The sequence below is a fragment of the Schistocerca cancellata genome, unplaced genomic scaffold (genome assembly GCF_023864275.1).
Source record: "Schistocerca cancellata isolate TAMUIC-IGC-003103 unplaced genomic scaffold, iqSchCanc2.1 HiC_scaffold_667, whole genome shotgun sequence".
NCBI lineage: Eukaryota > Metazoa > Arthropoda > Insecta > Orthoptera > Acrididae > Schistocerca > Schistocerca cancellata.
The window spans coordinates 1-13,236 of record NW_026046678.1 but is presented as its reverse complement, the minus strand read 5'-3'; the positions used below and the strand labels follow the sequence as shown (position 1 = coordinate 13,236).

Here is a 13,236-nt window from a genome sequence, read left to right as displayed (position 1 = left end):
TGACTCGATAACAAGTGGACAGACGCAGCATCTCTCTCGCCGTCGGGTGTTGCCACGAATCATACTTAACGTGGCTTTCTGCACGCGTCAGCGTAGCGTCAGTCGAGCAAAGTCGAGACAAGTCGCATAAGAGGAGCAACAAAAACGCGCATTTCCGGTACCGGGAATCGAACCCGGGCCCCCCGGGTGAGAGCCAGGTATCCTAGCCACTAGACTACACCGGATTACAACGCCAGTGCTCCTCCAGCGAACGCAGCAAGCACCCACGATTAACTGACGACAACTGTAAAAAATCCACTCTCGCACGCTATAGAACGGCATGCTCTGGACGCATATCGTGGAGACGAACGCCAGCAGTGATGAGAGCAAAAGGCGCCTACAAATCCTGCCGTTGCACCACGTACTGTTCTACGACAATTCACGAAGCAGACGCTCACGCCTTGTTGTGCTGTTTCCTTTGCGGGCAATGAGTGCATGTGACTTTGATGCAGGAAACATTACACGTTTGGCAGCAGTGGGATTGGAACCCACGCCTCCGAAGAGACTGGTGCCTGAAACCAGCGCCTGAGACCGCTCGGCCACGCTACCTACGCAACACGCGCGTCACATGAGCTGCGTCCTACTCCACGAGAACACACAGCAACGGCACAAAAATGAGACGCCAAAATTGGCAACGGTGGGATTCGAACCCACGCCTCCGAAGAGACTGGTGCCTAAAACCAGCGCCTTAGACCGCTCGGCCACGTTACCCTTGCAAGAGCGGCGGCAAAACGTTCCCTTTGTACTACAAAGATCACTTCGAAATGGAAGTATCTTGGCAATCGCCGTGCCATGTATTTTCACTGCTCTCCCACTGGAAGCGTCTCTTTAGGCCACCCACAACAAGAAAATGCCGTGCCCGCCATATGGTAGCGACGCCACTTGTCTGTAGCTGTCGTAGTTAAGGAGACAGCATCAAGAGACGTTTTCGTGCCGTGACCAGGTTTCGAACCTGGGCTTTCCGTAACCACTAAAGTATCGTAGCTGTACCTGTCAGGCGGAGCTAGAATGCTCCATGTAACAAACATATGTGAGCTCAAGGAGGTTACACTTGTGATGAAGTGGTAGTACAAACTGCGGCCTGCGGAACACGAGTGAAAAACCAAGAAAGCACTGTGATTTCGAGTACTCGTGCACTATCGTCAATGCAACGGCAGCAAGGAAAAACTTTCAAAATTGCCGTGACCAGGATTCGAACCTGGGTTATTGCGGCCACAACGCAATGTCCTAACCACTAGACGATCACGGCCACGGAGGCGCCCCCGAAAGCAGCTGGCTGGAATGCAAGTGTCGATACACAGCAAAGCCTAGGCCAAGGTGTACGCCACAGCAGTGGCAGACACGGTCTCCATCACATGCATACGAGCAGATCAACGTGCCTGCGCTGTCGGGACACTAACTACAGTGGTTAGCTGCATTCACCTCCGTGGCAATGTCTTGCAGTCCTCCAAGCCTCTTGACTACAGACATGTGACTCGATAACAAGTGGACAGACGCAGCATCTCTCTCGCCGTCGGGTGTTGCCACGAATCATACTTAACGTGGCTTTCTGCACGCGTCAGCGTAGCGTCAGTCGAGCAAAGTCGAGACAAGTCGCATAAGAGGAGCAACAAAAACGCGCATTTCCGGTACCGGGAATCGAACCCGGGCCTCCTGGGTGAGAGCCAGGTATCCTAGCCACTAGACTACACCGGATTACAACGCCAGTGCTCCTCCAGCGAACGCAGCAAGCACCCACGATTAACTGACGACAACTGTAAAAAATCCACTCTCGCACGCTATAGAACGGCATGCTCTGGACGCATATCGTGGAGACGAACGCCAGCAGTGATGAGAGCAAAAGGCGCCTACAAATCCTGCCGTTGCACCACGTACTGTTCTACGACAATTCACGAAGCAGACGCTCACGCCTTGTTGTGCTGTTTCCTTTGCGGGCAATGAGTGCATGTGACTTTGATGCAGGAAACATTACACGTTTGGCAGCAGTGGGATTGGAACCCACGCCTCCGAAGAGACTGGTGCCTGAAACCAGCGCCTGAGACCGCTCGGCCACGCTACCTACGCAACACGCGCGTCACATGAGCTGCGTCCTACTCCACGAGAACACACAGCAACGGCACAAAAATGAGACGCCAAAATTGGCAACGGTGGGATTCGAACCCACGCCTCCGAAGAGACTGGTGCCTAAAACCAGCGCCTTAGACCGCTCGGCCACGTTACCCTTGCAAGAGCGGCGGCAAAACGTTCCCTTTGTACTACAAAGATCACTTCGAAATGGAAGTATCTTGGCAATCGCCGTGCCATGTATTTTCACTGCTCTCCCACTGGAAGCGTCTCTTTAGGCCACCCACAACAAGAAAATGCCGTGCCCGCCATATGGTAGCGACGCCACTTGTCTGTAGCTGTCGTAGTTAAGGAGACAGCATCAAGAGACGTTTTCGTGCCGTGACCAGGTTTCGAACCTGGGCTTTCCGTAACCACTAAAGTATCGTAGCTGTACCTGTCAGGCGGAGCTAGAATGCTCCATGTAACAAACATATGTGAGCTCAAGGAGGTTACACTTGTGATGAAGTGGTAGTACAAACTGCGGCCTGCGGAACACGAGTGAAAAACCAAGAAAGCACTGTGATTTCGAGTACTCGTGCACTATCGTCAATGCAACGGCAGCAAGGAAAAACTTTCAAAATTGCCGTGACCAGGATTCGAACCTGGGTTATTGCGGCCACAACGCAATGTCCTAACCACTAGACGATCACGGCCACGGAGGCGCCCCCGAAAGCAGCTGGCTGGAATGCAAGTGTCGATACACAGCAAAGCCTAGGCCAAGGTGTACGCCACAGCAGTGGCAGACACGGTCTCCATCACATGCATACGAGCAGATCAACGTGCCTGCGCTGTCGGGACACTAACTACAGTGGTTAGCTGCATTCACCTCCGTGGCAATGTCTTGCAGTCCTCCAAGCCTCTTGACTACAGACATGTGACTCGATAACAAGTGGACAGACGCAGCATCTCTCTCGCCGTCGGGTGTTGCCACGAATCATACTTAACGTGGCTTTCTGCACGCGTCAGCGTAGCGTCAGTCGAGCAAAGTCGAGACAAGTCGCATAAGAGGAGCAACAAAAACGCGCATTTCCGGTACCGGGAATCGAACCCGGGCCCCCCGGGTGAGAGCCAGGTATCCTAGCCACTAGACTACACCGGATTACAACGCCAGTGCTCCTCCAGCGAACGCAGCAAGCACCCACGATTAACTGACGACAACTGTAAAAAATCCACTCTCGCACGCTATAGAACGGCATGCTCTGGACGCATATCGTGGAGACGAACGCCAGCAGTGATGAGAGCAAAAGGCGCCTACAAATCCTGCCGTTGCACCACGTACTGTTCTACGACAATTCACGAAGCAGACGCTCACGCCTTGTTGTGCTGTTTCCTTTGCGGGCAATGAGTGCATGTGACTTTGATGCAGGAAACATTACACGTTTGGCAGCAGTGGGATTGGAACCCACGCCTCCGAAGAGACTGGTGCCTGAAACCAGCGCCTGAGACCGCTCGGCCACGCTACCTACGCAACACGCGCGTCACATGAGCTGCGTCCTACTCCACGAGAACACACAGCAACGGCACAAAAATGAGACGCCAAAATTGGCAACGGTGGGATTCGAACCCACGCCTCCGAAGAGACTGGTGCCTAAAACCAGCGCCTTAGACCGCTCGGCCACGTTACCCTTGCAAGAGCGGCGGCAAAACGTTCCCTTTGTACTACAAAGATCACTTCGAAATGGAAGTATCTTGGCAATCGCCGTGCCATGTATTTTCACTGCTCTCCCACTGGAAGCGTCTCTTTAGGCCACCCACAACAAGAAAATGCCGTGCCCGCCATATGGTAGCGACGCCACTTGTCTGTAGCTGTCGTAGTTAAGGAGACAGCATCAAGAGACGTTTTCGTGCCGTGACCAGGTTTCGAACCTGGGCTTTCCGTAACCACTAAAGTATCGTAGCTGTACCTGTCAGGCGGAGCTAGAATGCTCCATGTAACAAACATATGTGAGCTCAAGGAGGTTACACTTGTGATGAAGTGGTAGTACAAACTGCGGCCTGCGGAACACGAGTGAAAAACCAAGAAAGCACTGTGATTTCGAGTACTCGTGCACTATCGTCAATGCAACGGCAGCAAGGAAAAACTTTCAAAATTGCCGTGACCAGGATTCGAACCTGGGTTATTGCGGCCACAACGCAATGTCCTAACCACTAGACGATCACGGCCACGGAGGCGCCCCCGAAAGCAGCTGGCTGGAATGCAAGTGTCGATACACAGCAAAGCCTAGGCCAAGGTGTACGCCACAGCAGTGGCAGACACGGTCTCCATCACATGCATACGAGCAGATCAACGTGCCTGCGCTGTCGGGACACTAACTACAGTGGTTAGCTGCATTCACCTCCGTGGCAATGTCTTGCAGTCCTCCAAGCCTCTTGACTACAGACATGTGACTCGATAACAAGTGGACAGACGCAGCATCTCTCTCGCCGTCGGGTGTTGCCACGAATCATACTTAACGTGGCTTTCTGCACGCGTCAGCGTAGCGTCAGTCGAGCAAAGTCGAGACAAGTCGCATAAGAGGAGCAACAAAAACGCGCATTTCCGGTACCGGGAATCGAACCCGGGCCCCCCGGGTGAGAGCCAGGTATCCTAGCCACTAGACTACACCGGATTACAACGCCAGTGCTCCTCCAGCGAACGCAGCAAGCACCCACGATTAACTGACGACAACTGTAAAAAATCCACTCTCGCACGCTATAGAACGGCATGCTCTGGACGCATATCGTGGAGACGAACGCCAGCAGTGATGAGAGCAAAAGGCGCCTACAAATCCTGCCGTTGCACCACGTACTGTTCTACGACAATTCACGAAGCAGACGCTCACGCCTTGTTGTGCTGTTTCCTTTGCGGGCAATGAGTGCATGTGACTTTGATGCAGGAAACATTACACGTTTGGCAGCAGTGGGATTGGAACCCACGCCTCCGAAGAGACTGGTGCCTGAAACCAGCGCCTGAGACCGCTCGGCCACGCTACCTACGCAACACGCGCGTCACATGAGCTGCGTCCTACTCCACGAGAACACACAGCAACGGCACAAAAATGAGACGCCAAAATTGGCAACGGTGGGATTCGAACCCACGCCTCCGAAGAGACTGGTGCCTAAAACCAGCGCCTTAGACCGCTCGGCCACGTTACCCTTGCAAGAGCGGCGGCAAAACGTTCCCTTTGTACTACAAAGATCACTTCGAAATGGAAGTATCTTGGCAATCGCCGTGCCATGTATTTTCACTGCTCTCCCACTGGAAGCGTCTCTTTAGGCCACCCACAACAAGAAAATGCCGTGCCCGCCATATGGTAGCGACGCCACTTGTCTGTAGCTGTCGTAGTTAAGGAGACAGCATCAAGAGACGTTTTCGTGCCGTGACCAGGTTTCGAACCTGGGCTTTCCGTAACCACTAAAGTATCGTAGCTGTACCTGTCAGGCGGAGCTAGAATGCTCCATGTAACAAACATATGTGAGCTCAAGGAGGTTACACTTGTGATGAAGTGGTAGTACAAACTGCGGCCTGCGGAACACGAGTGAAAAACCAAGAAAGCACTGTGATTTCGAGTACTCGTGCACTATCGTCAATGCAACGGCAGCAAGGAAAAACTTTCAAAATTGCCGTGACCAGGATTCGAACCTGGGTTATTGCGGCCACAACGCAATGTCCTAACCACTAGACGATCACGGCCACGGAGGCGCCCCCGAAAGCAGCTGGCTGGAATGCAAGTGTCGATACACAGCAAAGCCTAGGCCAAGGTGTACGCCACAGCAGTGGCAGACACGGTCTCCATCACATGCATACGAGCAGATCAACGTGCCTGCGCTGTCGGGACACTAACTACAGTGGTTAGCTGCATTCACCTCCGTGGCAATGTCTTGCAGTCCTCCAAGCCTCTTGACTACAGACATGTGACTCGATAACAAGTGGACAGACGCAGCATCTCTCTCGCCGTCGGGTGTTGCCACGAATCATACTTAACGTGGCTTTCTGCACGCGTCAGCGTAGCGTCAGTCGAGCAAAGTCGAGACAAGTCGCATAAGAGGAGCAACAAAAACGCGCATTTCCGGTACCGGGAATCGAACCCGGGCCTCCTGGGTGAGAGCCAGGTATCCTAGCCACTAGACTACACCGGATTACAACGCCAGTGCTCCTCCAGCGAACGCAGCAAGCACCCACGATTAACTGACGACAACTGTAAAAAATCCACTCTCGCACGCTATAGAACGGCATGCTCTGGACGCATATCGTGGAGACGAACGCCAGCAGTGATGAGAGCAAAAGGCGCCTACAAATCCTGCCGTTGCACCACGTACTGTTCTACGACAATTCACGAAGCAGACGCTCACGCCTTGTTGTGCTGTTTCCTTTGCGGGCAATGAGTGCATGTGACTTTGATGCAGGAAACATTACACGTTTGGCAGCAGTGGGATTGGAACCCACGCCTCCGAAGAGACTGGTGCCTGAAACCAGCGCCTGAGACCGCTCGGCCACGCTACCTACGCAACACGCGCGTCACATGAGCTGCGTCCTACTCCACGAGAACACACAGCAACGGCACAAAAATGAGACGCCAAAATTGGCAACGGTGGGATTCGAACCCACGCCTCCGAAGAGACTGGTGCCTAAAACCAGCGCCTTAGACCGCTCGGCCACGTTACCCTTGCAAGAGCGGCGGCAAAACGTTCCCTTTGTACTACAAAGATCACTTCGAAATGGAAGTATCTTGGCAATCGCCGTGCCATGTATTTTCACTGCTCTCCCACTGGAAGCGTCTCTTTAGGCCACCCACAACAAGAAAATGCCGTGCCCGCCATATGGTAGCGACGCCACTTGTCTGTAGCTGTCGTAGTTAAGGAGACAGCATCAAGAGACGTTTTCGTGCCGTGACCAGGTTTCGAACCTGGGCTTTCCGTAACCACTAAAGTATCGTAGCTGTACCTGTCAGGCGGAGCTAGAATGCTCCATGTAACAAACATATGTGAGCTCAAGGAGGTTACACTTGTGATGAAGTGGTAGTACAAACTGCGGCCTGCGGAACACGAGTGAAAAACCAAGAAAGCACTGTGATTTCGAGTACTCGTGCACTATCGTCAATGCAACGGCAGCAAGGAAAAACTTTCAAAATTGCCGTGACCAGGATTCGAACCTGGGTTATTGCGGCCACAACGCAATGTCCTAACCACTAGACGATCACGGCCACGGAGGCGCCCCCGAAAGCAGCTGGCTGGAATGCAAGTGTCGATACACAGCAAAGCCTAGGCCAAGGTGTACGCCACAGCAGTGGCAGACACGGTCTCCATCACATGCATACGAGCAGATCAACGTGCCTGCGCTGTCGGGACACTAACTACAGTGGTTAGCTGCATTCACCTCCGTGGCAATGTCTTGCAGTCCTCCAAGCCTCTTGACTACAGACATGTGACTCGATAACAAGTGGACAGACGCAGCATCTCTCTCGCCGTCGGGTGTTGCCACGAATCATACTTAACGTGGCTTTCTGCACGCGTCAGCGTAGCGTCAGTCGAGCAAAGTCGAGACAAGTCGCATAAGAGGAGCAACAAAAACGCGCATTTCCGGTACCGGGAATCGAACCCGGGCCCCCCGGGTGAGAGCCAGGTATCCTAGCCACTAGACTACACCGGATTACAACGCCAGTGCTCCTCCAGCGAACGCAGCAAGCACCCACGATTAACTGACGACAACTGTAAAAAATCCACTCTCGCACGCTATAGAACGGCATGCTCTGGACGCATATCGTGGAGACGAACGCCAGCAGTGATGAGAGCAAAAGGCGCCTACAAATCCTGCCGTTGCACCACGTACTGTTCTACGACAATTCACGAAGCAGACGCTCACGCCTTGTTGTGCTGTTTCCTTTGCGGGCAATGAGTGCATGTGACTTTGATGCAGGAAACATTACACGTTTGGCAGCAGTGGGATTGGAACCCACGCCTCCGAAGAGACTGGTGCCTGAAACCAGCGCCTGAGACCGCTCGGCCACGCTACCTACGCAACACGCGCGTCACATGAGCTGCGTCCTACTCCACGAGAACACACAGCAACGGCACAAAAATGAGACGCCAAAATTGGCAACGGTGGGATTCGAACCCACGCCTCCGAAGAGACTGGTGCCTAAAACCAGCGCCTTAGACCGCTCGGCCACGTTACCCTTGCAAGAGCGGCGGCAAAACGTTCCCTTTGTACTACAAAGATCACTTCGAAATGGAAGTATCTTGGCAATCGCCGTGCCATGTATTTTCACTGCTCTCCCACTGGAAGCGTCTCTTTAGGCCACCCACAACAAGAAAATGCCGTGCCCGCCATATGGTAGCGACGCCACTTGTCTGTAGCTGTCGTAGTTAAGGAGACAGCATCAAGAGACGTTTTCGTGCCGTGACCAGGTTTCGAACCTGGGCTTTCCGTAACCACTAAAGTATCGTAGCTGTACCTGTCAGGCGGAGCTAGAATGCTCCATGTAACAAACATATGTGAGCTCAAGGAGGTTACACTTGTGATGAAGTGGTAGTACAAACTGCGGCCTGCGGAACACGAGTGAAAAACCAAGAAAGCACTGTGATTTCGAGTACTCGTGCACTATCGTCAATGCAACGGCAGCAAGGAAAAACTTTCAAAATTGCCGTGACCAGGATTCGAACCTGGGTTATTGCGGCCACAACGCAATGTCCTAACCACTAGACGATCACGGCCACGGAGGCGCCCCCGAAAGCAGCTGGCTGGAATGCAAGTGTCGATACACAGCAAAGCCTAGGCCAAGGTGTACGCCACAGCAGTGGCAGACACGGTCTCCATCACATGCATACGAGCAGATCAACGTGCCTGCGCTGTCGGGACACTAACTACAGTGGTTAGCTGCATTCACCTCCGTGGCAATGTCTTGCAGTCCTCCAAGCCTCTTGACTACAGACATGTGACTCGATAACAAGTGGACAGACGCAGCATCTCTCTCGCCGTCGGGTGTTGCCACGAATCATACTTAACGTGGCTTTCTGCACGCGTCAGCGTAGCGTCAGTCGAGCAAAGTCGAGACAAGTCGCATAAGAGGAGCAACAAAAACGCGCATTTCCGGTACCGGGAATCGAACCCGGGCCCCCCGGGTGAGAGCCAGGTATCCTAGCCACTAGACTACACCGGATTACAACGCCAGTGCTCCTCCAGCGAACGCAGCAAGCACCCACGATTAACTGACGACAACTGTAAAAAATCCACTCTCGCACGCTATAGAACGGCATGCTCTGGACGCATATCGTGGAGACGAACGCCAGCAGTGATGAGAGCAAAAGGCGCCTACAAATCCTGCCGTTGCACCACGTACTGTTCTACGACAATTCACGAAGCAGACGCTCACGCCTTGTTGTGCTGTTTCCTTTGCGGGCAATGAGTGCATGTGACTTTGATGCAGGAAACATTACACGTTTGGCAGCAGTGGGATTGGAACCCACGCCTCCGAAGAGACTGGTGCCTGAAACCAGCGCCTGAGACCGCTCGGCCACGCTACCTACGCAACACGCGCGTCACATGAGCTGCGTCCTACTCCACGAGAACACACAGCAACGGCACAAAAATGAGACGCCAAAATTGGCAACGGTGGGATTCGAACCCACGCCTCCGAAGAGACTGGTGCCTAAAACCAGCGCCTTAGACCGCTCGGCCACGTTACCCTTGCAAGAGCGGCGGCAAAACGTTCCCTTTGTACTACAAAGATCACTTCGAAATGGAAGTATCTTGGCAATCGCCGTGCCATGTATTTTCACTGCTCTCCCACTGGAAGCGTCTCTTTAGGCCACCCACAACAAGAAAATGCCGTGCCCGCCATATGGTAGCGACGCCACTTGTCTGTAGCTGTCGTAGTTAAGGAGACAGCATCAAGAGACGTTTTCGTGCCGTGACCAGGTTTCGAACCTGGGCTTTCCGTAACCACTAAAGTATCGTAGCTGTACCTGTCAGGCGGAGCTAGAATGCTCCATGTAACAAACATATGTGAGCTCAAGGAGGTTACACTTGTGATGAAGTGGTAGTACAAACTGCGGCCTGCGGAACACGAGTGAAAAACCAAGAAAGCACTGTGATTTCGAGTACTCGTGCACTATCGTCAATGCAACGGCAGCAAGGAAAAAACTTTCAAAATTGCCGTGACCAGGATTCGAACCTGGGTTATTGCGGCCACAACGCAATGTCCTAACCACTAGACGATCACGGCCACGGAGGCGCCCCCGAAAGCAGCTGGCTGGAATGCAAGTGTCGATACACAGCAAAGCCTAGGCCAAGGTGTACGCCACAGCAGTGGCAGACACGGTCTCCATCACATGCATACGAGCAGATCAACGTGCCTGCGCTGTCGGGACACTAACTACAGTGGTTAGCTGCATTCACCTCCGTGGCAATGTCTTGCAGTCCTCCAAGCCTCTTGACTACAGACATGTGACTCGATAACAAGTGGACAGACGCAGCATCTCTCTCGCCGTCGGGTGTTGCCACGAATCATACTTAACGTGGCTTTCTGCACGCGTCAGCGTAGCGTCAGTCGAGCAAAGTCGAGACAAGTCGCATAAGAGGAGCAACAAAAACGCGCATTTCCGGTACCGGAATCGAACCCGGGCCTCCTGGGTGAGAGCCAGGTATCCTAGCCACTAGACTACACCGGATTACAACGCCAGTGCTCCTCCAGCGAACGCAGCAAGCACCCACGATTAACTGACGACAACTGTAAAAAATCCACTCTCGCACGCTATAGAACGGCATGCTCTGGACGCATATCGTGGAGACGAACGCCAGCAGTGATGAGAGCAAAAGGCGCCTACAAATCCTGCCGTTGCACCACGTACTGTTCTACGACAATTCACGAAGCAGACGCTCACGCCTTGTTGTGCTGTTTCCTTTGCGGGCAATGAGTGCATGTGACTTTGATGCAGGAAACATTACACGTTTGGCAGCAGTGGGATTGGAACCCACGCCTCCGAAGAGACTGGTGCCTGAAACCAGCGCCTGAGACCGCTCGGCCACGCTACCTACGCAACACGCGCGTCACATGAGCTGCGTCCTACTCCACGAGAACACACAGCAACGGCACAAAAATGAGACGCCAAAATTGGCAACGGTGGGATTCGAACCCACGCCTCCGAAGAGACTGGTGCCTAAAACCAGCGCCTTAGACCGCTCGGCCACGTTACCCTTGCAAGAGCGGCGGCAAAACGTTCCCTTTGTACTACAAAGATCACTTCGAAATGGAAGTATCTTGGCAATCGCCGTGCCATGTATTTTCACTGCTCTCCCACTGGAAGCGTCTCTTTAGGCCACCCACAACAAGAAAATGCCGTGCCCGCCATATGGTAGCGACGCCACTTGTCTGTAGCTGTCGTAGTTAAGGAGACAGCATCAAGAGACGTTTTCGTGCCGTGACCAGGTTTCGAACCTGGGCTTTCCGTAACCACTAAAGTATCGTAGCTGTACCTGTCAGGCGGAGCTAGAATGCTCCATGTAACAAACATATGTGAGCTCAAGGAGGTTACACTTGTGATGAAGTGGTAGTACAAACTGCGGCCTGCGGAACACGAGTGAAAAACCAAGAAAGCACTGTGATTTCGAGTACTCGTGCACTATCGTCAATGCAACGGCAGCAAGGAAAAACTTTCAAAATTGCCGTGACCAGGATTCGAACCTGGGTTATTGCGGCCACAACGCAATGTCCTAACCACTAGACGATCACGGCCACGGAGGCGCCCCCGAAAGCAGCTGGCTGGAATGCAAGTGTCGATACACAGCAAAGCCTAGGCCAAGGTGTACGCCACAGCAGTGGCAGACACGGTCTCCATCACATGCATACGAGCAGATCAACGTGCCTGCGCTGTCGGGACACTAACTACAGTGGTTAGCTGCATTCACCTCCGTGGCAATGTCTTGCAGTCCTCCAAGCCTCTTGACTACAGACATGTGACTCGATAACAAGTGGACAGACGCAGCATCTCTCTCGCCGTCGGGTGTTGCCACGAATCATACTTAACGTGGCTTTCTGCACGCGTCAGCGTAGCGTCAGTCGAGCAAAGTCGAGACAAGTCGCATAAGAGGAGCAACAAAAACGCGCATTTCCGGTACCGGGAATCGAACCCGGGCCTCCTGGGTGAGAGCCAGGTATCCTAGCCACTAGACTACACCGGATTACAACGCCAGTGCTCCTCCAGCGAACGCAGCAAGCACCCACGATTAACTGACGACAACTGTAAAAAATCCACTCTCGCACGCTATAGAACGGCATGCTCTGGACGCATATCGTGGAGACGAACGCCAGCAGTGATGAGAGCAAAAGGCGCCTACAAATCCTGCCGTTGCACCACGTACTGTTCTACGACAATTCACGAAGCAGACGCTCACGCCTTGTTGTGCTGTTTCCTTTGCGGGCAATGAGTGCATGTGACTTTGATGCAGGAAACATTACACGTTTGGCAGCAGTGGGATTGGAACCCACGCCTCCGAAGAGACTGGTGCCTGAAACCAGCGCCTGAGACCGCTCGGCCACGCTACCTACGCAACACGCGCGTCACATGAGCTGCGTCCTACTCCACGAGAACACACAGCAACGGCACAAAAATGAGACGCCAAAATTGGCAACGGTGGGATTCGAACCCACGCCTCCGAAGAGACTGGTGCCTAAAACCAGCGCCTTAGACCGCTCGGCCACGTTACCCTTGCAAGAGCGGCGGCAAAACGTTCCCTTTGTACTACAAAGATCACTTCGAAATGGAAGTATCTTGGCAATCGCCGTGCCATGTATTTTCACTGCTCTCCCACTGGAAGCGTCTCTTTAGGCCACCCACAACAAGAAAATGCCGTGCCCGCCATATGGTAGCGACGCCACTTGTCTGTAGCTGTCGTAGTTAAGGAGACAGCATCAAGAGACGTTTTCGTGCCGTGACCAGGTTTCGAACCTGGGCTTTCCGTAACCACTAAAGTATCGTAGCTGTACCTGTCAGGCGGAGCTAGAATGCTCCATGTAACAAACATATGTGAGCTCAAGGAGGTTACACTTGTGATGAAGTGGTAGTACAAACTGCGGCCTGCGGAACACGAGTGAAAAACCAAGAAAGCACTGT

At 53.2% G+C, this 13,236-nt stretch overlaps 26 non-coding genes across 26 annotated transcripts; all 26 read right to left on the bottom strand.

The window, feature by feature from the left end:
* Window positions 1-152: 152 nt before the first annotated feature.
* Trnae-cuc (transfer RNA glutamic acid (anticodon CUC)) lies at window positions 153-224 on the bottom strand. Its single transcript has one exon. It is a non-coding gene; the product is annotated as a tRNA-Glu (tRNA).
* A 444-nt stretch (window positions 225-668) lies between these two features.
* Window positions 669-750, bottom strand: Trnal-uag (transfer RNA leucine (anticodon UAG)). The gene has a single exon. It is a non-coding gene; the product is annotated as a tRNA-Leu (tRNA).
* A 466-nt stretch (window positions 751-1,216) lies between these two features.
* Window positions 1,217-1,288, bottom strand: Trnah-gug (transfer RNA histidin (anticodon GUG)). Its single transcript has one exon. It is a non-coding gene; the product is annotated as a tRNA-His (tRNA).
* A 374-nt stretch (window positions 1,289-1,662) lies between these two features.
* Window positions 1,663-1,734, bottom strand: Trnae-cuc (transfer RNA glutamic acid (anticodon CUC)). The gene has a single exon. It is a non-coding gene; the product is annotated as a tRNA-Glu (tRNA).
* A 444-nt stretch (window positions 1,735-2,178) lies between these two features.
* Trnal-uag (transfer RNA leucine (anticodon UAG)) lies at window positions 2,179-2,260 on the bottom strand. The gene has a single exon. It is a non-coding gene; the product is annotated as a tRNA-Leu (tRNA).
* Window positions 2,261-2,726: 466 nt separating this feature from the next.
* Window positions 2,727-2,798, bottom strand: Trnah-gug (transfer RNA histidin (anticodon GUG)). The gene has a single exon. It is a non-coding gene; the product is annotated as a tRNA-His (tRNA).
* A 374-nt stretch (window positions 2,799-3,172) lies between these two features.
* Trnae-cuc (transfer RNA glutamic acid (anticodon CUC)) lies at window positions 3,173-3,244 on the bottom strand. The gene has a single exon. It is a non-coding gene; the product is annotated as a tRNA-Glu (tRNA).
* A 444-nt stretch (window positions 3,245-3,688) lies between these two features.
* On the bottom strand, window positions 3,689-3,770 carry Trnal-uag (transfer RNA leucine (anticodon UAG)). The gene has a single exon. It is a non-coding gene; the product is annotated as a tRNA-Leu (tRNA).
* Window positions 3,771-4,236: 466 nt separating this feature from the next.
* On the bottom strand, window positions 4,237-4,308 carry Trnah-gug (transfer RNA histidin (anticodon GUG)). Its single transcript has one exon. It is a non-coding gene; the product is annotated as a tRNA-His (tRNA).
* A 374-nt stretch (window positions 4,309-4,682) lies between these two features.
* Trnae-cuc (transfer RNA glutamic acid (anticodon CUC)) lies at window positions 4,683-4,754 on the bottom strand. Its single transcript has one exon. It is a non-coding gene; the product is annotated as a tRNA-Glu (tRNA).
* Window positions 4,755-5,198: 444 nt separating this feature from the next.
* On the bottom strand, window positions 5,199-5,280 carry Trnal-uag (transfer RNA leucine (anticodon UAG)). The gene has a single exon. It is a non-coding gene; the product is annotated as a tRNA-Leu (tRNA).
* A 466-nt stretch (window positions 5,281-5,746) lies between these two features.
* Window positions 5,747-5,818, bottom strand: Trnah-gug (transfer RNA histidin (anticodon GUG)). Its single transcript has one exon. It is a non-coding gene; the product is annotated as a tRNA-His (tRNA).
* A 374-nt stretch (window positions 5,819-6,192) lies between these two features.
* Trnae-cuc (transfer RNA glutamic acid (anticodon CUC)) lies at window positions 6,193-6,264 on the bottom strand. Its single transcript has one exon. It is a non-coding gene; the product is annotated as a tRNA-Glu (tRNA).
* A 444-nt stretch (window positions 6,265-6,708) lies between these two features.
* Trnal-uag (transfer RNA leucine (anticodon UAG)) lies at window positions 6,709-6,790 on the bottom strand. Its single transcript has one exon. It is a non-coding gene; the product is annotated as a tRNA-Leu (tRNA).
* Window positions 6,791-7,256: 466 nt separating this feature from the next.
* Window positions 7,257-7,328, bottom strand: Trnah-gug (transfer RNA histidin (anticodon GUG)). The gene has a single exon. It is a non-coding gene; the product is annotated as a tRNA-His (tRNA).
* A 374-nt stretch (window positions 7,329-7,702) lies between these two features.
* On the bottom strand, window positions 7,703-7,774 carry Trnae-cuc (transfer RNA glutamic acid (anticodon CUC)). The gene has a single exon. It is a non-coding gene; the product is annotated as a tRNA-Glu (tRNA).
* Window positions 7,775-8,218: 444 nt separating this feature from the next.
* On the bottom strand, window positions 8,219-8,300 carry Trnal-uag (transfer RNA leucine (anticodon UAG)). Its single transcript has one exon. It is a non-coding gene; the product is annotated as a tRNA-Leu (tRNA).
* Window positions 8,301-8,766: 466 nt separating this feature from the next.
* Trnah-gug (transfer RNA histidin (anticodon GUG)) lies at window positions 8,767-8,838 on the bottom strand. The gene has a single exon. It is a non-coding gene; the product is annotated as a tRNA-His (tRNA).
* A 374-nt stretch (window positions 8,839-9,212) lies between these two features.
* Window positions 9,213-9,284, bottom strand: Trnae-cuc (transfer RNA glutamic acid (anticodon CUC)). Its single transcript has one exon. It is a non-coding gene; the product is annotated as a tRNA-Glu (tRNA).
* A 444-nt stretch (window positions 9,285-9,728) lies between these two features.
* Trnal-uag (transfer RNA leucine (anticodon UAG)) lies at window positions 9,729-9,810 on the bottom strand. Its single transcript has one exon. It is a non-coding gene; the product is annotated as a tRNA-Leu (tRNA).
* A 467-nt stretch (window positions 9,811-10,277) lies between these two features.
* On the bottom strand, window positions 10,278-10,349 carry Trnah-gug (transfer RNA histidin (anticodon GUG)). Its single transcript has one exon. It is a non-coding gene; the product is annotated as a tRNA-His (tRNA).
* A 374-nt stretch (window positions 10,350-10,723) lies between these two features.
* Window positions 10,724-10,794, bottom strand: Trnae-cuc (transfer RNA glutamic acid (anticodon CUC)). Its single transcript has one exon. It is a non-coding gene; the product is annotated as a tRNA-Glu (tRNA).
* Window positions 10,795-11,238: 444 nt separating this feature from the next.
* On the bottom strand, window positions 11,239-11,320 carry Trnal-uag (transfer RNA leucine (anticodon UAG)). The gene has a single exon. It is a non-coding gene; the product is annotated as a tRNA-Leu (tRNA).
* A 466-nt stretch (window positions 11,321-11,786) lies between these two features.
* On the bottom strand, window positions 11,787-11,858 carry Trnah-gug (transfer RNA histidin (anticodon GUG)). Its single transcript has one exon. It is a non-coding gene; the product is annotated as a tRNA-His (tRNA).
* Window positions 11,859-12,232: 374 nt separating this feature from the next.
* On the bottom strand, window positions 12,233-12,304 carry Trnae-cuc (transfer RNA glutamic acid (anticodon CUC)). The gene has a single exon. It is a non-coding gene; the product is annotated as a tRNA-Glu (tRNA).
* A 444-nt stretch (window positions 12,305-12,748) lies between these two features.
* Window positions 12,749-12,830, bottom strand: Trnal-uag (transfer RNA leucine (anticodon UAG)). Its single transcript has one exon. It is a non-coding gene; the product is annotated as a tRNA-Leu (tRNA).
* Window positions 12,831-13,236: the final 406 nt, after the last annotated feature.